Source organism: Phocoena phocoena, chromosome 3 (genome assembly GCF_963924675.1).
Source record: "Phocoena phocoena chromosome 3, mPhoPho1.1, whole genome shotgun sequence".
Classification (NCBI taxonomy): Eukaryota; Metazoa; Chordata; class Mammalia; order Artiodactyla; family Phocoenidae; genus Phocoena; species Phocoena phocoena.
The window spans coordinates 17630898-17646767 of record NC_089221.1 but is presented as its reverse complement, the minus strand read 5'-3'; the positions used below and the strand labels follow the sequence as shown (position 1 = coordinate 17646767).

Sequence of the window (15870 nt, the reverse complement as noted above, 5' to 3'; positions counted from 1 at the left end):
GCCAAGTAAGGGCTAGCATGCTAACTTGGAATCCCTGAAAGCCCCAGACATAAGAGGAGACTGCCTTCCCTCGTCAACCCTTTTCATAGGTCAATTGCTCATGAGAGGGACTGAGAACAGGGAAGGTAGACATACCAACTTCACAGGATGCATGGCTTGCTGATGTTTGGGGCTGAAGAAGGAGAGCCTAAAGCAACCTGCCTGTTCACCAAACCTGCGTGACTGCAAGGTAAGGATTGGCTGCCCTGAGCAGTGTGCAGGAAAACCATCCACACTCAACCTGGATCTTGATGTGATGAAAGATGCAGCTCTCTGCTACTGGGGAAAGGAAGGAAATTGAACACCATCTACCCCAGATCTTTCACTGCCTGAAGCAGAAAATATCTGTCACTGGGGGAAAGACAGAATATGACCAATATTCCCCAACCCCATACATCAATACAAGGCCAAGACTGACTACCACTGGGAGGGGGCCAGAAAGACTCTGCCCTAAAAGACTTTGACCTAAAAGGCAAAGCTCTCTGATGCTATGGGACGTACAGAACACTTACCTACCACAGCCTCTTTAAATTCATGGCATTAAGCCATCAGCCCCTAAAGGCTGAGCAGGACACACACCCATCTCTGACAGTGCATCAGTATGAGGCAAACACTTGCTACAGTTGAGAGAGTACCAGGAAATCTCTTTGGGTTCAGGACTTTGTACCGAATAGGAGGAAGTGGTTGTTTGCTGTGGAAGAGTAGGAATGCTGAGAAAGCCTAAGACATAAGGCTCAAGGAAACAGGGCCTGTTTCAGGTTGCACTGGTAGCAGGGAAGCTGAAAAATATTTTCCCCACTGGATAAGTCTTACATTGGGTAGCAAGCAATGCCCTACTGTTGAGAGAGGAGCAAAGCACAGGGAGAAACCCATCTTTAGTAAAGTCTTCCTGGGCCTGCTGAAAGCAGAAGGTAGAACCATAACACCCACAGAGATAGCCTCAATCATTCCAGGCCTCACGCTAAGCAAAAAGCAGCAGCTGTCTATCACTAGAGGATTTTCAAATTCATGGGGTACTGAATATAAATAAATAAGCAAGAGTGCCTAACCCCACTTAACTACAAGCTAGATTGACATGGTATATTCAGAACAGACAAAACAAAGGAAATAATTTTGAACTTGAAGATGTGACAATAGAAATCCTCTTACCTAGAGCACAAAAATAAGACAGAGAAAAAATGGAATAGATAATTGAAAACCATGGGACAATATGAAAACATTCAAATATACAAGTACTGGAAACCCAGGAGGAGAAGAAGGAAAGAGAGAAATGGTCACAAGAAATATTTTAAGAGATTAAGGTTGAGAATTTTTTAAATATTTAAAAACAAACAAACAAAACCTCCCACAGATCAAAGAAGTTCAAAGAAACCTGAAGTGTGATAAATGCAAATAAAAACACAGCCAAGTACCTCATACTAAAACTACTGAAAACAGGCTTCCCTGGTGACGCAGTGGTTGAGAGTCCGCCTGCCGATGCAGGGGACACGAGTTCGTGCCCCGGTCTGGGAAGATCCCACGTGCCGTGGAGCAGCTGGGCCCGTGAGCCATGGCCACTGAGCCTGAGCATCCGGAGCCTGTGCTCCGCAATGGGAGAGGCCGCAACAGTGAGAGGCCCGTGTACCGCATAAAAAAAAAAAAAAAAAAACTATGGTAAAATGGATTCTAAGTCGCTAATGATTTCAGAAGTTATTCTGATGGTGCAAGTCAGTAAGTAGGTTCTGAACTCCACCAAAAAGGTGAATTACCTTCAGAATTACAAAAGATTTTTGACAAAGAAATGCTGGATGTTAAAGATAAAAAAAAAAAAATGAACTATGTATGTCAATGAAGACTGTATTCCAGCCCTTCTCAGGGCAGGATCACAGACTGGGAAGTGCTACACCAAAATTTTTTTCTAAAGCAAAGAGTATTGAGGATGAGAATAAAGACACTCTGCCTGTTGTCTAATAATCTGGAACATTTCACTAAAATACAGATCTGGTTAGCCAAATGGAAAAAGATCTTCCAGAAATTTTATATTTCCTGTAGGCATTAATAGCTATTCATTTCCCTCTAAACACTGCTTGAGCTGCATGTCACAGGTTTTGGGTAAGCCACATCAAAGACTTCACTGGAAAATACCAAGGGTCTCAAAGAAGTCCTCCCTTTCCCTGGCAGTGCCACTTCTTTTCTCAAATTGCTAGATGAAACAGTCACACTAGAAGAAGCAGATTTGTACAATGTTGCAATCATTGAGAGACTCCAAAAAAGAGCTGAACACTTTAGAGAACTTTCATAGCATTAATTTTTAATGGACTAAGTGGGAAATTTGGAGAGGAATGATGATTGTAAGTAAACATGCAGACCAAAATGCATTAAGGAAAAGTCATATTCACTGGACCTTTGATCCAGGTCGTATTTTACTGTCCTCTGATGAGAGTTCTAAAAATAAGTACAAGTTAGCAAAGTTAACTATGACTGGAGCTATGTTCCTGAAATTCAATGCATTTTTCCACATTTTCAAATATCATTTAATCAACATAAGGTACACTTTAGTAGCTATATAATTAAGAATTTTAACATCATATAAATAAGCAAATATGTTTGTATTATGATTCATTTAAAGGCATATCCATTACTTTCCCAAACAGCAGTGATTTTTTAAAATGTTAGCTGTCTCAGATTTAAAAAGAGCAGTGAATTTTAAAAAAAATGTGCATTGCACGTTAAAAGCATCAATGTCATTATTTTATAACTGAGATATAATCAAAAGACTTCAAGACTCTCTTTTCACCTTAACTATGACTAAACTTCACAGTGTGTTCAGTTTTCATTCTGTAACATCAAGATATACTCAAACATTAATTTGGCAACTGTATCTAGGATGTATATATATTTAAGAATAAAATTTTGTAGCTTATTAAAATGTCAAAAATAATAAAAAACATAAGTATATTAGTTTATTATATAAAATGCCCTGCACTGGATGACTTAAACCATAGCAATTTATATTCTCACAGTTCTGGAGACTGGAAGCTCAAGATGAAGGTGCAAGCAGGGGAGATGGTTCCTCCCATGGCCTTTCTCCTTGGCCTGTACATGGGCATCTGTTTGCTGTGCTTTCATATGGCCTTTATCCTGCGTGTGTACATCCCTGGTATCTCCTCCTTTTATTATAAGAACACTGATCATCATAGATTAAACTCCCACCCTTATGACATCATTGAACCCTAATTACTACTTTAAAGGCTTTATATAAAAATACAATCATATTGGGGATTAGGGCTTAAACTTATGAGTTTTGGGGGGACACAATTCAGATTATAGTAGAGGTTTTACAGCATATATAGAGGTAAAATAAACAACAACAAAAGTTGAAAGGTAATTTTGAAACGTATGATAGATAAAATTTTATGAAACATTAAAATAGTTTAAACAGAATGTTCAAAGTTAAAGATCAATATTGCATTTTTAATGCAAAACACAAACATATACACACACATGCATACATGACAATAACAACAAAGATGTAACAAGATAAAAAAATTTTTTTTTTAAATATTTAAGTCACCCACAATTTAAGGAGAGAACAATAGACGAACAAGGATGAGACAATCAAAATCACATAGCAGTATATTAGACTTAAATGCACACATATGAATAATTTACATTACATGTAAATAGACTAAGCACTTCAATTAACAGGGAGGCATTATAAGACTGGATAAAAATAGCGAGATTCAACCATATGCCACTTATAAGAAACTTGCTGTAAATATAAAAACACAAACAGGTTGAAAATGAGAGAACGGACCTATATTTATTATTCATCCATTATGCATGTGAAAGGGACATATATCTACCATGCATTCATTAATCATAAGAAAGCCATTGGTGATGCTCTTAAATGAGGAAAAATTTAATTCAAGGTTATAAGGTAGGGCCATAAGCTTAAAAGGGTCAGTTAATTAAGAAGATATCATCCTAAATGTGAATGCATCCTGTAACAAAGCTCCCAGTACAAAAAGAATACCAGTAAAAATCAATGAAATAGAAAACAAACAAAAAAGAGAAAATCAGTAAATGAGAGAATGACTAAAGTAAGAAGTTGTTTCTCCAGAAATATCTATAAAATTCATGAACCCCTAGCAAAATAATGAAGAAAAAAGGAAACACACACACAAAAAACAGATTACGAATGTCAAGAATTAAAGCAAAACCACCTACTACATATCTCATAGATGTAAAAATAACAAGTGGTATATTGAAGAATTCTATGCCAATAAATTTGAAATCCAAATGGAAAAAAAAAAAGTACTCTAAAAGACACACATAACCAACACCTATTCAAGAAGAGTGGATAACCTAAATATTTGTATGTCTATGTGAATATTTAGTTCATAAATATCTTCCCACAATATAGCACCAATTCTAGTTGCTCCATTGATGAATTAAATTAGGCATTTAAAGAAGAAAGAATAGCAATTTTTGTAAGGTTTTTCATAAAGGAGAGAAAGAGTAAAGGTTTCTCAACTCATTTGGTGAGGCCACTACAACCCTGATAGCAAAACCAGACAATGGTATTGCCAAAAAAATTGCAGAGTAGTATGTTTTATGAAAACAGATGCAAAAGTCATTAAAGTATTAGTGAATCAAATCCATCATTCTAGGAAAAGGAAAACACAGTATTATCATATGAGGTGTATAACAAGGATGAAAGAACAGATTATCATTCAAAAATTACTGTTTCATACCATTATCAGATTGAGTGAATATTATTTACTTTAATAGAGGCAAGGAAAGTATTGACAAGGTAAAATACACATTTTTCATTAAATATGTCAGCAAATTATGAATGGAAGGAGGTTTCCTCACCCTGATAAAGGACACCAATGAAAAGCTCACAGCTAATATTTTAATGTTAAGTTGGGAAACTAAAGTAAATCCACATCAGTTTAAGAAGAACTGACCTCTTACTGGTATATTTCTACAGTTTTTTAAATCTTCTTAAATTTATAACATCAAAGATTTATAGCTTAGAGTCTATAAAATCTTGCTGTTAAATTTGTGCTTTGGTATTTGATAATTTTTGATGCTGTTTTAAATGTCAGTTTTAGTATTTCATTAATATACATAAATACAATTTATTTTTAATAGTAACTGTGTATCCTGAAACATTGCTATATCCACTTTTTATATTTTATTACTTTTCTTGTAAATTCTTCAGTTTTCCATGAATACATAATCTTCTCAGAATTCAGAGCTTTGTTTCTTCTTCCTAATAGCTATGCCTTTTATTTCTTTTTTTATCTTAATGAAGTGACTAACATACATCTAGTATAAAATTAATAAAGTTGAAGTGAATTGATTAGGAAAGACTGTGAGGGAAATTTCTGGAGTAGTGAAAGTATCAGTATTCTGTGTCTTGATATGCATTCATGAAAACTGACTGAACAGTACTTAATAGCTGAACATTTCACCTTATATAAATTATACTTTGATTTTTTTAAGTCAGCAATATGAAAAGCCATAAGTGAATAGAACACAGAAATTTAATTTTTGAATATGCATTTGTATTTTTTAATTTGATACTATTTGCAAACTACATCATAGATCTATTTCTTTTAAATGTAATTGAACACTTACTGCTGTGGTTGATTGCATCATCGGTCCCAAATCTTCACTTCTCTGTATTCATGACCTCTGCCATGTAACCTTGTAGTGTTCTTACACTCTGATTCTACACTTGTTTATGTGCATTGCTTTGGCCAGTAGAGGAAGGTGGAAGTTACATGGTCCTAGTTCTACGCCTAGGCCTCAAGAGGATCTGCGTGTTTGCACTTGTAGTTCTTCTTTGTATTCCCATCAGAACTTGTATGTGCTATCCTGTTGGAGGATGAGGAGCTTGTAGAGCAGATCTGATCCTACTAAGCCACTGCTGTCAAGACCAGCCTAGATTGGCTGAGAAGCAGCCAGCCCCCCAAAATATCCATCAGTGGTTCAAGATCATGTGAATCACCTAGGTGCCCTCAACTGAATCTAAATATCATAACAGCAAATGCTTATTATTTTGGTGGTTGGTATACATATTATCATGTCATTAAATAAGTGAAACACTGGTAATTTATTTCCTTGATTACAAGTAGCTTTTCTTTCCCTACATGATATTGGCTTTCAGAATATCAATGAAAAATATATTTGAATTATATGGCTATTCATGCTGCTAACATCTCACATACCTAGCAACTAAAGAACAGAAAAAAATATATTCTTAAAAAAATTAGACATGATGAAGAGCGGTCCCCGCTTGCCGCAACTAGAGAAAGCCCTCGCACAGAAATGAAGACCCAACACAGCCAAAAATAAATATAAAAATAAATTAATTAATTTAAAAAAATTAGGAAACAGTGCATAAATATAAACATTAAACATTTAGGACTTGCAACAAAACATTAAGAGGCTGAGAAATAATGTTTTACATTTTCATTTGGTTTTATATCTCTATTTTCTATTCTATAATATTACAACTAAGCAGTATATTATTTGGATTTTTATTCCATTCAGCTATATAAAATTCCTAATTCTAGAATAACATAATTGAAATATGTTGCTCTGAGTATCAGACAAGCTCAGCAGAAACTGAATCCTTTGCCTGCCTACTGTAGAAAAAGACTCATCTATGAATTTGGCACTGGCCTCAGGAGTAGAAAAGCACAGGTTTACTAAATGCAAGACAATCCCTGGTTCAGGTAAGGACAGGAAGGGAAACAGAGAAAGAAACAGAGAAAAATATATTTAAAGATCTATTATCTAGAGCAGCAGTCCCCAACGTTTTTGGCACCAGGGACTGGTTTCTTGGAAGACAGTTTTTCCACAGATCGGGGGGACGGGGGCGAGGATGATCAGGCAGTAATGAGAGCGAGGCGGAGCGGCAGATGAAGCTTCACTTACTTGTCTACCACTCACCTCCTGCTGTGTGGCCTGGTTCCTAACAGGTCACGGACTGGTACTGTTAGGTGGCCTGGAGGTTGGGCACCCCTGAACTAGATGATTCTAGGACGTCTTGTAAGACCATTTTTTAAAAGTCACTAAAAAACTACTTGTGTTTCAATGTGAATTGTGATATACATCTAAACATTACATTGAAACCCCCAAATCACCTGGCATAAATAATAGAAAGTGTTTAAATGTCCAATGATGTTGAGTAAGGAAAAAATGCTTTAAAATCTTATATTTAAATATAGTATCTATTTTATTAAGAAACCTTATATCATAATTGGCAATAAAGTTAAAAATTTTACAATAATTTTATCAATCTATTGCCAAATTCTACCTTTTTCAGGAAAGTTTACATATCTGTGTTCCATTTCATTTCATAGACTTGCTTATCATTTGTTTATTCAACAAACTGTTGAGCATCTGTTACATATGTGGCACCAATGCGATGTATGAGCTGTCAATTAAAAATATAAATGGTTTCTGAATTAATCATGATTAAAATCTGTTTTCAAAAGGTGAGTGTATTTTGGGAGGAGTTATAATAATGTTACATACCTTTCAAGTACAATAACATTAATATGTAAAATTGTATTAATCCTCCACAGAAACTCTATTCAAATGTCTAAGAATCTAATGAATCTACTATCTTAAATTGAGAAACTGGTTTACTCTGTTAGTGGTCTATTATATATTTAATACCTTTTCACTGTATCATAAAAGAATAATGTATACTAATGATTCCTACTGAACCAGAATTCTTCTAAATGGATTAATATATTTGAATACTTGAAAATGGCAAAATATTTTCTCTCATAGGGATTTACTATTACTAATACTATGTACATATACACAAGTGATTTTGGCTGTGTTCCATGAAAACTCTTAAAAACACAGTCCATAAGCATGGCATATTTGGCCAGTAGGCTGAAATTTGTGGGTCACTGATCTAGAGTACATTACATCCAATTTTTTAAACACAGTTCTTACATATTAATACTTTTACATAATCCAATTAAAGTGAAGTACTGAAGAAATGAAATTAAAAATATTAAATACAAACACAGGTTTTTATTTTCAGGATCATCAGAAAACTCTCTCAATTAGATATTAACATATAGAAATGCTCACTTTCAATCTCACGCTATCTAGGCAGAGCAGTGACAGTTATTGGACCAGCATGATCTGTGGGCCACACTTGAGAACCTCTGCTCAGAGCAAAAGGCAGTGCCTTGCGTCTCTCTAGATGAAGTCCATTGCTTCTAGACAACATTGGACAAGTACTCTTCACATCCTAGCTTGTTAGTTTTTTGTCTTTTCACATATATTTTTTAATGAAATACACTTACAAACATATGTTCAGCTCATTTAAAGGTAGTGAGTGTTCTTTGATATACTGATATGTAAAGTTATTAAAAAACATCTTTGGGGCTTCCCTGGTGGCGCAGTGGTTGGGAGTCTGCCTGCCGATGCAGGGGACGCGGGTTCTTGCCCCGGTCCGGGAGGGTCCCACGTCCCACGTCCCACGTGCCACGGAGCGGCTGGGCCCGTGAGCCACGGCCGCTGGGCCTTCGCATGCGGAGCCTTGCTCTGCAGGGGGAGAGGCCACAGCGGTGAGAGGCCCCCGTACCGCAAAATAAATAAATAAAAGAGTAAAATTATAAAAAAAAAAAAAAAAAAAAAAAAATCTTTGACCAGAAACTGTAGTTTATCTCTGTCATTCATGTATTCACCATAAGCTATACTTTCTTTGTTTTTAAGCTTAGATTGATACCACCATTCCTCTTGGCTATCTCTAAACATGTTTTCACTACTTTATACCTATTGTTTAGCTTTTTCCCCAGCACAGGGTAGAAACACAAAAGCAACTACTGAACGTAATCGTTAACCAATTGGACATTACATTTTTTTTTCTTAAAAATTATGTTAATCTTATAGGTGAATATATACTTTTTGAAAATCGAAGTATAAAGAATAAAACATTAAAATTTCACTTGATATTCCTTTCTATCTCTGTATAATTATATTTGACCTCTGTGCTTACCATTACAGAGTTCGTTGATTGGCTAACTTCTATTATTTTCTTCCTTTTGACCTTCAAAAACTAGACAGCCTGATTAGTGATAGCTGGAAAGATGCAATCTCTGCAATTATTTTTTTAAATCAACTCATGAGCAATATTTAATTTATCTGTATGGTAGTATCTGGTTCCTTGTCTGAATTGAGTAATTATGAAATATGCTTTGTTCTAGGCAGAATTAATACAAATTACTTATGATGGTAGAATGAGCAAAATGCACTAAAAGGGAAAGAAAAGTACAAAATCAATTTATCTGAAAGAATAGAGACTATATTTAAATTTAACCTCATTTTCCATTATATAATCTTTGATTACTTGAAATATGAAATTTACAATTATGAAGACAAATTGTTTTAAATAATAATTAGAGGCAAGAGTTTTTTGAAAAGCTTTAAGGTCAATAAAATGACCACAGAAAGGTAATCAGTGAGTTGTAAAAGGGTTAAAAAAGAGTATACAATTACAAGAGACTGAGGTTATAGAAGTTTTAGCAAGCATATTATAGAAAAAAATTGAGCAATTTACATTAAATAAAATTAAAGTAAAACATTTTATATAATTAAATTTAAAAGAGAATTACTGATGCAAACTCATTCTATTAAAAAATAAATTATTTTTGGCTTTGTAAATAACCTCATTGGCCTAGAGATTGGGCCAGTCTACCAGGTGCCAGTACTGTGGAATGATAATAAATGCATTCTAGTACCCATATTTTCACCAGTAATACTATTTCTCATTAACAATATCTAAACCTCCTTTGACAGTGCTGCTTCCATGAACTGGGATGCAAAAAACTCACTTTCCTTAGTATTTTTATAGGGAATATCACTAAAAAGTCAAGTATTGAAAATTCTATTATCTAGTCAATGAAGGCATGAAGAAATTAAGTCAAGAAAAGGAGCTCATAATTAAAATAAAATAAATATATATTCTGAAATTAAACTTCTAAAATTTCTATCTTGTACCTAATATTCTGTGAGTTTCTTCAACTTCTGTTTGTGAATATGTGTGCAGATAATGAACTAAGCATATATCCAAAAAAGGGCAATTGTATAATTCACTGAGTTGTAAAAAGAACCCACAATACTAATATATTTTGAATAACTTGTTCTTTTATGATTACATGTTATTTTATGATTAAGAAAACAAACAATATTATTATTAAAAGCTAATCATATAATTAATCAAGATTTGGAAAACTACCTTTAAATAGGAGTCACAGAACCATTCTTGATTAACACTTTAATAGTTTACTGAAATTTCATATTCTTATTTATTACCTTTCATAGATGTAACACTTGGCTAGGGGATTTGGAGAATTTTAATGTACAAAATACTATTTTATGGTGACAAGAGACTGACGATATAATAAAGAAGAGAATATATTATAATGCTGAATTTTTTTCTAAGGAGATTTTTTTTCTACATAGAAAATCTTCATGCAGAGACTGGCACCAAACTGGCCTTAACAATATGGAAACCATACAGGAAATGATGGTGAACTTAGTTCCTGCTATCAGGAAGCTTACAGAATCTCTGCTATTCCTGCCCCCTTTTCTTAACCCTATAATGGCATGTATAAATGTTCCATTACATCACTTTCAAAAAAAAAAAAAAAAAAAAAAAAAGGAAACCAAGGATGAGACTTGAACCAGAAAGGAAAAGAGAAGGAAGAGCATGAGCTCATCCTGGTTAGATAACATTGTTAGAAATATTTCCATGAAACCAAAAAGAATTTCTCTTGTAGAGGCATGAAAGAAAGACTGGAACACTGGATATCAAAGAAAATTAATGTAAGATACTTGTGATTTGGTGGTAGCCATACACTAAGTAATAATAAGCCTGAAAGCAAATAAGTAAATTAAAAAATAAATCAATAAAAAGTTCAAAGTGTCAATTATCTTCAAAGTTCAAGAAACAATATTTTTTTTTAGAAAAGCACGAAAGAGGAAATAAAAGATTTGAGGTTAAGAAATGCATTCTCCAATTAGAAAAGAATCTCTAGGCAATGCAGTGCAGTGTTTTATCTTCCCATTGCTTTTGCTTTCATTAATGAGGATGCCATTATAGTAAATTGCCACTTATACAACAAATTATTTACAAAATTTTATAACAGTCTATGAATATGTTAGTAACATAATATTTTAAAATAATCAAAGAAAAATATCCAAGGTAGAGGAATCCAAGGATCAATTCATCCCCACTCCTAATTCATCTCCATATAAAAAAGTACCTAAACTCTTTTTCCTGTGCTTCTCATATACCCATCCATAACTTTAAATTATATGCCTATACTGCAATAATAAATTATCATTTTAAACACCTATTAATTTCCTATTGTAAGAGATGATGATTTACTTCTCTTACCACGTCATACCATTTTCCCCCTCCTTACATCTGCAATTATTGTTAAATCACCACTGGGTTAAATCAATATGCAGGGCTTATTTTGATTTTAGGTACATATATTTACACTTTTGAGCTGCTCAGTGTATTATTGTTAAATTACCTTTCATGCACAACTTGTTTATATATATATATATATATATATATATATATATATATATATATATATATATATATATATATATATCTTTACATATAGTTTTGCTCTATTTCCAAGAGAATTCTCTCTACATCTTCTCCAACCTCTCAGTCAAATTTCCACACTAACTTGTTGTACTACCTGTGATGTCAGTTTATTTTCTGGAGAAAAAAAGTTTAATGCTGCAATCTTTTCTCCTCACTCTAAGAGCCTAAGAGTGAGTTGCTTGGAAGGAAATGCCTGTTCCAGCATCCTGGGCATTTTCTTACTTTCCCAGATCTGCTGAGCATCTTCCTTTGAAGATGCTGCTCTATCTTCTTTCACTTTTTATTCTTTCATCTTAATTAGTTTAGCTTCCTAAGAAAGAGTACATGAGAGATTTTTGTGTTTTGTGTGTGTTTTATTTTGTTTGTTGAAATATCTATGCCTGAAATCTTTTTATTTTGTTATCCAATTTGTTTGATCAGTTGCCTGAGTATAGGATTCTAGATTGAAATTATTTTTCTGGGACATTAAAGAGAGTTGATGTCCTTTAAAGTTAAAATCACCTCATTATTCATGCTAGTATATCTTCTTTCCCAGTTATTCTTTTTTTTTCCCATCCAAATGTCCCCCAACCAATGAATGGAAAAACAAAATATAATATATCCAATAAATGGAACATTATTATATTGCTCTTCCCTTGTCCTTCTACTCTTTCTTCTTTTACTGATATCTCTATCAATTATTTAAATTAGTGTTTGCAGTTGTAAGCTCAGCATACATAATGGCTCATCCAGCACAATTTAAGTGGTCATTAGTGATAACTTGAGGACATTTGCTACTAACTGATATATGAATACGAGACAATCATACCATAATGTTATATAATTTCATATTTACTAGGATAGCTTTAATCAAAGTGACAGATAACATGCGTTGGTGAGAATGTGATAAACTAGAATCCTCATATCTGACTAGTAGAAATGTAAAATGGTAAAGCCACTTTAGAAAAGTCTGGCAGTTTCTCAAAAGATTAAACAAAGAATTGCTACATGACTTCGTATTCCTCTCCTAGAAATATACCAGAGAAATAAAACATATGCACACAAAGTTTATAGAAGCATTATTCATAACAGCCAAAAAATGGAAACAAGCCAAATGTCCGTCAACTGATGAATGGATAAATAACTTTTGGTATCTCCATACAATGCAACATTATTTGTTAATTTAAAGGAATGTAATACTGATACATGCAAGAATATGAATGAACATTGAAAACATTATGCTAAGTGAGAAGAGTCAGTTACAAAAGATCACATATTGTATGATGTCATTTATATGTAATATCCACACTGACAAATCTATGGAGACAGAGAGTAGATTGGTATTTGCCTAGGACTGGCACTGGGGTGGAGGGTGACAGCTAATTGATCAGGAGTTTCCTTTTGTGGTAATAAAAATGTTCTAAAATTGATAGTGGTGATGATTGCAAGACTGTGAATATACTAAAAACACTGAATTATATACTTTGATAAATGAATTATATGGTATGTGAACTAAATTTCAATCATATATATATATGGTTGAATTCCTAAAATATATCTGAAAATAATTATTTGTTTGAGACACACTCAAACTGACTTGAAAATAACAGCTTTCTGTAATCTTGTGTGACTTTTTTCTGAATTTAATAAATTATTTTACCTTGGATAAAAAGCAGTAAGTGTACCAGAAATGACTTGTTATATTTGTGTATAATAAGCCAAATTAATAAGCTCACTTTTATACTCAAACACATGCCAGATCTGACCTTTCCTTCTGAGTTGCCAATTTAAGAAAAAAATAGCATTTTATTACTGGAATTCCTTGCAGTAATTGGACCAAACTTCTCATCTTGATTCTACCTAGAAATGATATGTCACTGAATCTTCATACTTTGAACACTGTCTGTGATAAAAGTGACTCATATGAACCACTGTACAGCAATTTTTACATTTAAATAATTTATGAAAATGCCAGTGGGCTTCTATTCCAAAGTGTAGTTGTCAGCACCAGAAAATAATTACAATGTGTTGAAAGATAATGAGCCACAGGAACATTTAAGAAACTTTTAAATTAGCATAGTTAAAACAATTTCATTCAAAGCCCAGTTAGAATTTAAGAACATTGTTCTAACTTGATTGTGCTATGATTGTAGTGCTTTCACCATTCAATGTAGATTAACATAATTTTGACATTTCATCGTAATAATTGTGAGCTACATTCTTTCACAAATCACAGAAGCACCTGTTTCCTCCTTCTATCTATAAAGAAAACAAATTAACTAGTTTGAACCAAGTGAAAAACATCCATTTCCGTCTCTTATAATCTTAGAAACTGGATTTATTTCTCAAAGTGAAATTATTAGGGCCATAATGAATAAATTGGTAATGATAATGACCATTGTACAATGTTAAAAGGACTTCTTCACTTTTTTTTTTTTTACAGTATAATCAGCTATATGTGTACATATATCTCCTCCTTCTTGGACCTCCTTTGCACACTCCCCTCCCTCCCAGCATTCCACCCATCTAGGTCATCACAGAGCATCGAGCTGAGCTCCCTGTGCTACACAGCAGGTTCCCACTAGCTATCTAATATTTTACACATGGTAGTTTTTTAATGTGGTGTATAAATAACTAAGCCTAGATATTTTGTAATTTTGGTTGAACAATTTATATATACATAAATTTTAACATTTTAAAGTAAAATTTACCCTAAATTTTATAATAATGTTTATAATAATGTACATGAGAATGACCTTTTATACAATTTCATAATGATTATGAGAATACAAGTGGTCCCATTCCATGGAATCTGCTTGTGAGATTAAAAAACAATGTGGGAGGGGAGTGTTATAGGCTGAATTTCCCTCTCCCCAAGAGGTGATTAACTTAAAATGAGGTTACTTGGGTGGGCTCTAATCTATTATGACTGTTGTCCTTATAAAAAGAGGATGTTAGGACACACACAGAAACATGAAAGATACACACACAGAAAAGATCATGTGAGGACACTATGGGAAGGTGGCCATCAGCAAGCCAAGGAGAGAGACTTCAGAAGAAACCAAACCTGCCAACACCTTGATCTTGGATTTCTAGCCTCCAGAACTATGAGGAAAAGAAAATATATATGTGTGTTGTTTAAGCCATCTAGCTGTGGTATTTTGCTGTAGCAGCCCGAGGAGATTAATATAGGAGATGTTTGCCAAGAAGTCAAAGCATGATTTTGTCAGGTTTAAATACTTAATGATTTAGTGCATTTGCTTGTCTATAAGAGAGAATGGTGTTTAAATTCCTTGCTTAAAATGACATATATTTTCAACATTTTACATATACTCATCAAATACTGTACATGTTTAAGATGCTGCCTATTGACACTCAGTGTCTATTCCCACTTCTTCCTAAGATCACTCCTGTATCATTGAGAACAGAAGATTAAATCTACATTTTACAGACTTGCAAGTAACCAGAGGACTGGGCATAATTTAGACTGTCTTCTTGATTCACTTGTGTGAAATGCATAAGGCAGAAGGACAGAGGAGGCAACATTTCAACAGCAGTGCAAATTTACAGGTAATCTTTAGCAAATTACAGTTTCAGCAGGCAAAGCCTATGTCTGCTGGTCTAAGCACAAGCTTCTTGAGTGTGGGTAGGTCTATGCCTATAGTAGTAGTATCAGTGACAATAGGAACTTCTTGGCTCATGCCATGGCAGCAATGCTTGTTTTTCCTGCACAGGTGGGGTTTCATGTATGGGCATTACTGTTTCTTTTGGAATTTCCAAGGTAAAGAATTTAGGAAATCATTTTTCTACTGCATGCCAGAGCATCCCCTTCAAAATAAAGAGTAAATAATTGCATTTTAGAGCTTCTACAGCTAGGAATGAAGAATAATTCCTGGTAAGACTCTAGGTTTTGGAAGCATCATATTTCATGCTTGACAATACTGTTCCAACCAATGTAGCATTTGACACAAAAAGCTTCTAGTTTTAAAGCCTGTGGCCAAAGAACTTATATCTGACTTGCAATATAAGCAGGCCTGCTGCTTAGACCATATGATCTAACAGACCCTAGGATTCTAGAGGTGTCTGTCATAAAGACAATGGGTGGATCATCTGTGAAACCCATAAAAAAAAAATGAAGTGCATATTCCCAGTGTTCCAGAGCAAGAGCATTCTATCTACACCTGAGTGGCCAACACCATTCA

The 15870-nt window shown here is 33.9% G+C and overlaps 1 pseudogene; it reads left to right on the top strand.

Moving 5' to 3' along the window:
- Positions 1-1690: 1690 nt before the first annotated feature.
- On the top strand, positions 1691-2320 carry LOC136121448 (UBX domain-containing protein 2A pseudogene; annotated as a pseudogene).
- Positions 2321-15870: the final 13550 nt, after the last annotated feature.